Here is a 7,449-nt window from a genome sequence, read left to right as displayed (position 1 = left end):
GTTCATTCTTCTGTGCCTCTAAGTGTCTGAACATTCTCTGATCACCTTGGTTTTAAGCAGTGTCACACTCATCTCTGAGTTCCTATTCTTCATATTCTCTTATTCCCTTTTTTCTTCCGCTCTGATTTTCAACCTTGACCTTTACCATTATTTTATTATTTTACAGCTAAATTTGAGAAGATATGGTTGACAAAATAGTGTACATTTAGATTAGAGACTATAATGTTTATGTAGTTATTATATATTGTGAGCTAAGGAAATCAGACTAATAACCATATTACCTCATTTGGCCAATATCTTTTAAGAAGCAATAGCATGCCATATCTGCTCTATTAGTAGTTTCCAAATATGTATTGTTAACAGTATTTATCACATATTCTGTAATAAATTGCTAGTTTTTTTCATCCCACATGATTGAATTTTCCACTCTGATCAATATTTCATCACCTTCAGTGTATCCTTAACCCTTTTTCAAATATGGGACTGTAATTGACTGTCTGAAAATTTGTGGCACATTACATAAAGTGATAATCCAGTTTAAGTATAACAGCCTGACAAACAAGGGGGACAATGTTGCAAGTTCTCCAAAGAGAACAGAATATAGGAAAGAAATTCCAGTTTAGACAAGGAAGGATGGAGCAAAGGAAAGAAATTCCCTTCCTCTTATTTTGTTGCATTCAAGTCCAAATGAATGAAAACTAGTCTGCCTGAAGAGCAGTTCCTATTTTATGATCACAGACTGTAATCTAATCCAGAAATATCTTCACAGACATATGCATAAATAAAGCAAGCAATGGTTCCACAAAATGATACATAAAATGAATTATTATAACCCTCTAAATGTCCATTATGCAGGTCATGTTTAGAATTTTTTTGTAAAGCAGTTTGTTGTTATTAGTTAAATAGAAATTCTTATTGATTTCAAAATGTATATGTAGTATCATTTTGAATACTGATAAAAAAAGCAAATTCTTTTGCTCACTTATTCTTTTCTTTAAAAAATGTGATAATATTTTACTATGTTTGGTCACATTTATATGTACGTGTGTGCACATGTGTGTGTATTATTGTGTGTGTGTGTTCATAGTGAGCATTCACATGCATATCATGTCTCAATCACATACACACATATGGCACTCAGAGGAAACCTTGAATGAATCAATTCACTCCTTCCACTGTGCAGGAACAAAGCTGGAGCTCATATTTTTCAGGCTCAGCATCAACTACTGAGTCATCTCATCAGCTCGTTCCTACTCATTCTTAAATATGTTGTAGGTTTTCCCTAGTAGTCAAGAGTGCTTGTGAAAGTTGTTCAGTATTAGGTAAACAGATAGGAGTTAAGAAAAAAATAAAATTTTTCTTTCTTTTCATCTTATGATGAGGTCAGAACTCCTGCATACAGCAGTTCAAACAGCTCAGGGAAAAGTTAGTAGAACAGCCAAATTCAATTTTGCTATTCCATAGTTTCATTGAATCCAGACTTCTCTATATAAATAGGGCCTTATTTAAAATCACAACACTGAATCTAATTTAAAGTAGCTTCACAATTTAAGTATGAGAAAATATTTCTAAGGATTGAATTTCCTGTCTTTGTTTTATATTTCTTAATGGTAATCAATTCATGATTAATGGCATTGTTTTAATTAGCTGTTCTGTGTGGTAGATATAATTTAGTCAACTGAAAAGATTCTCTACTCAATTTCTAGCAGAAGACAATAATTTGGAATCTTTTCACTGTCTTATACAACAAAATTATCATTATCTTTGCTTTACTATTTGTCTAAATACTCTTCTCATTACTTAAATCAACCCTTAGGCTTATAACCATGAAATTACATCAAAGATAAGAAAACTCTGCCTGGTATTTGATTAATACAATTGCCAATCTGATTAATGAGATCATATCAAGTCCCCACTTAATAATATGGAGGAATCACAGTCATACAGAAATAAAATGATAGTTGATGGTTATAGTTTAATGTGATAATTCATCTTAGTAGTGATAACCTTTATGATTGAATGAACTTTTAAGTAGAGATATTCAAGTTCAAGGACATGACTTATTAATGCATACACAGGATTTCAGATTTATTTTTGGGTACAAAAATAAATTCTATCTGTCTGTCTGTCTGTCTGTCTATCTGTCTATCTATCTACCTATCATCTCTCATTTATCTATAGTTCTCTCTCTCTCTCTCTCTCTCTCTCTCTCTCTGTGTGTGTGTGTGTGTGTTCACATTGTGCATTTTGTCAGGGTCTATTAATTAGTTAGATAAATTTGATATTTTAATCAATGACAGGGGTCAAAGTCAGGTAGGAAATCAGAACAAGCTTCAGCAAGTCAAAAAGGACTTACTGGTGAGGGTTCTAAGTAAAACATAACTTCTATGTTCATCTAACTTGTGCTTCTCCACTATGCTGTTAGCTCTAGCTCATTGTTCTTCTCCACTAGCTATGCTTCTGTTATTCACACTGTAAAATTTGACCTGGTTTTTCCAGGTGAATGTTAACCTTAGCAGTTATTACCATGGTATGGTGTTGAAAATATGGCATTTGGAAAATAAATTTAAGACAGTTTCTCAATTCTGCCAACTGCTAGTTATAAACATGGAACTCTCTAAAGACCAACTTGGACCTTTGTTTTGTCATTTCAGAATTACAATTGAAAAAAAAAACACTGTCTCACAAAAGTATTATATATGTTAACTAATATTAGATAACATTTATCAAAGTGTGACTAATGATGTTGTTGATATTATTTGTTGCTTTGCTGAGTATCACACTCAGTCCTTTGTGTATGTTAGAGAAGGGATTTACCCTTGAACATCACCTGCTAGAGCACTATTGGTAGCTAAATTTGTTTTCTTATTTCTTTTAGAAGGTATATTACCATTGTTTAGTTGAAGCCATTGACATTTTGTAGAAGCCATTCTAAGATCAGTGTATGGTGACATAAATGTAGGGAAGGAAGATATTTTCTTCCTCAGCATTGCATAACTGGAGCTTTATAATGGCTGCAATTTTTTCTATTAATTTTGACCATGAAGTCTTACTACTAATAATAAATGTTGAATATATATGTATATATATATATATATATATATATATATATATCCCCAAAGTGAGAGAGGAGAAAGCAAGAATTTAAAATATTTGCATACAGATCCTCAATATAGCCATAATACAGAAGAGACCAATACTGAAAATCCCAATTAAACTTCCTCACTTTTATGTCCAGAAATATATTGATCATTGATTCAATTAGATAATCATTCATAATTTGAAGTACAATAAAAACCTTTAAATTTTTTCATTAAGAATAATCTATATAGGGTAGAAGCAGATGTATTTTTTTGAGTTTAAAACCAAACTGGTCTAATATAGTGAGTTACAATACAACAGGGTATATGCAAGAATTTTGCCTTGGAGCTCTGAGCTCTGAAGTATAATAAGTTAAAAGTTAAAGTTTAAATAATGATAAATTTGCAATTGTTATTACTTTGCCTATAGGCCTGGGAATAGGAAAGCTTGATTAATTGGGGAGCAATTGTAATTCTTGATTCTTTGTGGTACATGGTTATTGTTTTAAATTTGATTTGGAAATGATTATACAATGTCTTTTTTTTTTTTTTGAACCTGCTTTTGGAGTATCAATAAAAGACTCGGGCAAGAATCTATGTGAAGAGTGAGTGAATAGAGAATGTGAGGTATGTATGGAGAGTGTGTGTGTGAGTGAAAGGAGAGCACATGAGATATGTGTGAGATTTGTGTGAAATATGTATGAAGAGTATGTGTGAGAGTGAAAAGGGAACACACAGAGGTATGTATGAGTGGGAGAGTAGAAGAAAAGCAGAGTGCGCCAGAGAATGCAGAGTGTGTGCAGGTTCAAGTTGCGATGAGGCAAGATAGAAAGAGAGCAGAGAATGGAAGAGGAAAGAAACTTAAAGCCTTGAAAAATTGCCTGTCATCTTGTACCCAAAAAGTAGTCTGTTTATATTTATTACGTGCCTTCCAGATATCCCTGCTTCCAGTTGAGAACTCCAATCCTATGTTGAGTCTGGACCCTGAAAGATGCAGAAGCTCAAATTTCTGAAATTGTATAACATCTGTAGTTAATATGTGAGCTCAAATGCTTGTAATGAAAATATGACTTAATTAAGTATTATGGTAGCAGATAGACATTTTTCTTTGCCTCTTGTACTTATTTATTTATTTTTTGCTTCTTTTACATTTTATGCATTTACTTGTGCTATTCTCAGAAAGGCTCTTACTGAGAAATGAAAGGTAGCCACAGCTTCATGTTTTTGACAAGCCTAAAACTTGACAACCCATGCACAATATACTCACCTGCTAACTTTTGTCAATATCTTGACAAGGTCGTCATGCATTAAAAGGAGACTTTGAGACTCTAACACTCTAATGCTCACTTTTTCTTGGGGAAAGTACACAAAAGGTATAATTTTAACACATCACCATTATTTCTGACTTCACAGTAGGCAGTTTTGTTCAACTTAAGTGAACTTCTTGCATACAAATATATCAATCAGACACTAAAGTGTTCCAAGTAATATCAGCAACAACACACGATGATTTATTGTCTGACCTCCAAGTATCATTGTAGTACAGAGTAAAACCATGCATTTTTCCAGCACAGTTAGTGTTAGAACCTTTCATTAAATACAGGCTGAAACAGAGTATTTGTTCCTGACAGTATGATCCATCTATCAGATACATAAACCATCAGAACATAATACACGGTCCAGAAATAAAGTTATACATCAATGGTCAACAGATTGTTGAAAAATACTAAAGGATACAAAACAGAAAAGATCATCTTTAATAAGCAGTATTAGAAACATCACCTAGTCACATATAGATATGTACAAAAACATAACTGTGTGTGTATAATACATATGTATGAATGAATGTATGTATGTATGTATGTATGTATGTAGTGTGTGTGTGTCTCCAGAGCTTGAAGTTCACAAAACAATTGTTGAATTAAATTTAGTGTATAGGAAATTTGAATGATAATATTCAAAGCAATAAGGAGGACACTATGAAACCCCATGTATAATAGAAAGAAAGACAGACAGACAGACAGACAGACAGACAGACAGACAGACAGAGAGAAAGAAAAATATTTCAAATAACTTGCATCTCCCTCTTTGTTTCACAGGTGAGGCTTTATTATTTAAAAATGCCAAGTTACTCTTAAAGCAAATTAGAAAAATAATTGTTTTGGTTTGGTTTGGTTTTTTGTCAATGCTTAGAGCACATACACCACTAAAGTTGCAATGTCTCTAACTTACTATCAACAAAATTACACCATCTGCTTTGGTAACTAATGAATGTATAAGGCAGGTTGTTAGATATTTACTACTTACCCGCATATATTTTAAGTCTCAATTGCACCTTTGGTTTCTTTTGGTGTATCTCTTGATATTTTAAATGAAGGAAAGTTGCATAGTTACAGTCAAATCTACAGAATAAAATGTGATGAATATTTTCTAATATGGATATCAGTATATACTAAATTACATTCTATATTACTCTTCATGATACAAAATCTGAATAATTATATGGAAAAATAGAGATTGTAAATATTTAATTAATGTGCAACCTTTAGTGCCTAGGTTTTTCACAGGCTTTAATGCTCTAAAACAATCACAGTTTCCTCAGAGTAATAAGTAAGACAAAGGAATTCTAACAGCAGTTTTAATTTCACACAGAACACTTGTCTTACTCAGAACTCTCAGAGTTGGCTACTAGCAAAAAGAAAATAATATGTAAATTTAAAATTTACAAGTTTGCCTTCTGATCAGCAAGAGCTCAGGGACACCTTTGGCATGCAAGATCAGCAGACTGTCCTGCAGTCCCCAGAAGTCTCTCCACATGATCTTAGGATCACTGGTGAGTGGAGCACAACATCGGTTCCAATCCAATCCCTCCAGACCTGAGCCAGCAGCAGGGAAGCAGAAAAATCTTTATCAGGGGCACAAGACCCTTCCAGTCAGCAACAGCTGCAGAACACATTGGGCAAGAATTCTGAGGAAGGTCCAAAATTCTCCAGAGGACTCTCCACACAATCTTCGCATCACTGTGGAATGGAACACAACATCTGTTCCAAACCAATTGTGACTGGCCTCTGACAGCAAAAACATAGATAAGGTAGCCCTGCCTGGCCATCAGCTCACGTTCCTTCTGATCAGTACTGGTATACCTTGGTTTTGAACACACCAGACAGCCGCACAGTCTTCAGAGGAAACAAGACTAACAAGCGCTGTACCATGCCCAGAATCTTAAGATTCCAGAATCCCAGGAAAACAGAGGCTTGGTCGCACAAGAACCTCAGAATCTCAGAGGAAGCTTGACTGCCAAGAACTCTGACACACCCAGAATCTCAGGTTCAGAGGAGCACGGAATCATAGGATCACTGAGAAAGCTGGACTCTGAGAAGTCCTGAACCAACTGGGATTACAGGAAGAAAATACTCCAATCAGATATATTGAGGACAGAAAGCACTTGAGATAATCAGATGGCAGGAGGCAGCATAAAAACAGAAGCAACAGACACTAAGGTTATACTTGGCATCATCAGAACCAAAATCTCACACCATAGTAAGTGCTGGATATACCATCACACCAGAAAAACAAGACATGGATATAAAATCACTTCTCATGATGATGATGGAGGACTTTAAGAAGGAAAAACAGAAAAACACAGGTAAACAGCTAGAAGCCCTTAAAGAGGAAACACAAAAACCCCTTAAAGATTTGCAGGAAAACACTACCAAAGAGGTGAAAGAACTGAACAAAACCATCAAGGATATAAAAATGGAAGTAGAAAAAATAAAGAAAACACAAAGGAACTGTGGAGATAGAAATCCTAGGAAAGAAAGTAGGAACCAAAGATGCAAGCATCAGCAAAAGAATACAAGAGATGGAAGAGAGAATCTCAGGTGCAGAAGATTCCATAGAGAACATCGGCACAACAATCAAAGAATATGGAAAATGCAAAAAGATCCTAACTCAAAACATCCAGGAAATCCAGAACACAATAAGAATACCAAACCTAAAGATAATAGGTATAGATGAGAATGAAGATCTTAAACTTAAAGGGCCAGCAAATATTTTCAACAAAATTATGGAAGAAAACATCCCTAACATAAAGAAAGAGATGACCATGAAAATACAAGAAGCCTACAGAGCTCCAAATAGACTGGACCAATAAAGAAATTCCTCCTGGTACATAATAATCAGAACAAAAACTCACTAAATAAAAAAGAATATTAAAAGAAGTAAGTGGGGGGGCTGGTGAGATGGCTCAGTGGGTAAGAGCACCCGACTGCTCTTCTGAAGGTCCAGAGTTCAAATCCCAGCAACCACATGGTGGCTCACAACCATCCGCAATGAGATCTGGCGCCCTCTTCTGGAGTGTCTGAAGACA

Source organism: Mus caroli, chromosome 3, assembly GCF_900094665.2.
Source record: "Mus caroli chromosome 3, CAROLI_EIJ_v1.1, whole genome shotgun sequence".
NCBI classification, from domain to species: domain Eukaryota; kingdom Metazoa; phylum Chordata; class Mammalia; order Rodentia; family Muridae; genus Mus; species Mus caroli.
This window is presented reverse-complemented; position numbering follows the sequence as displayed.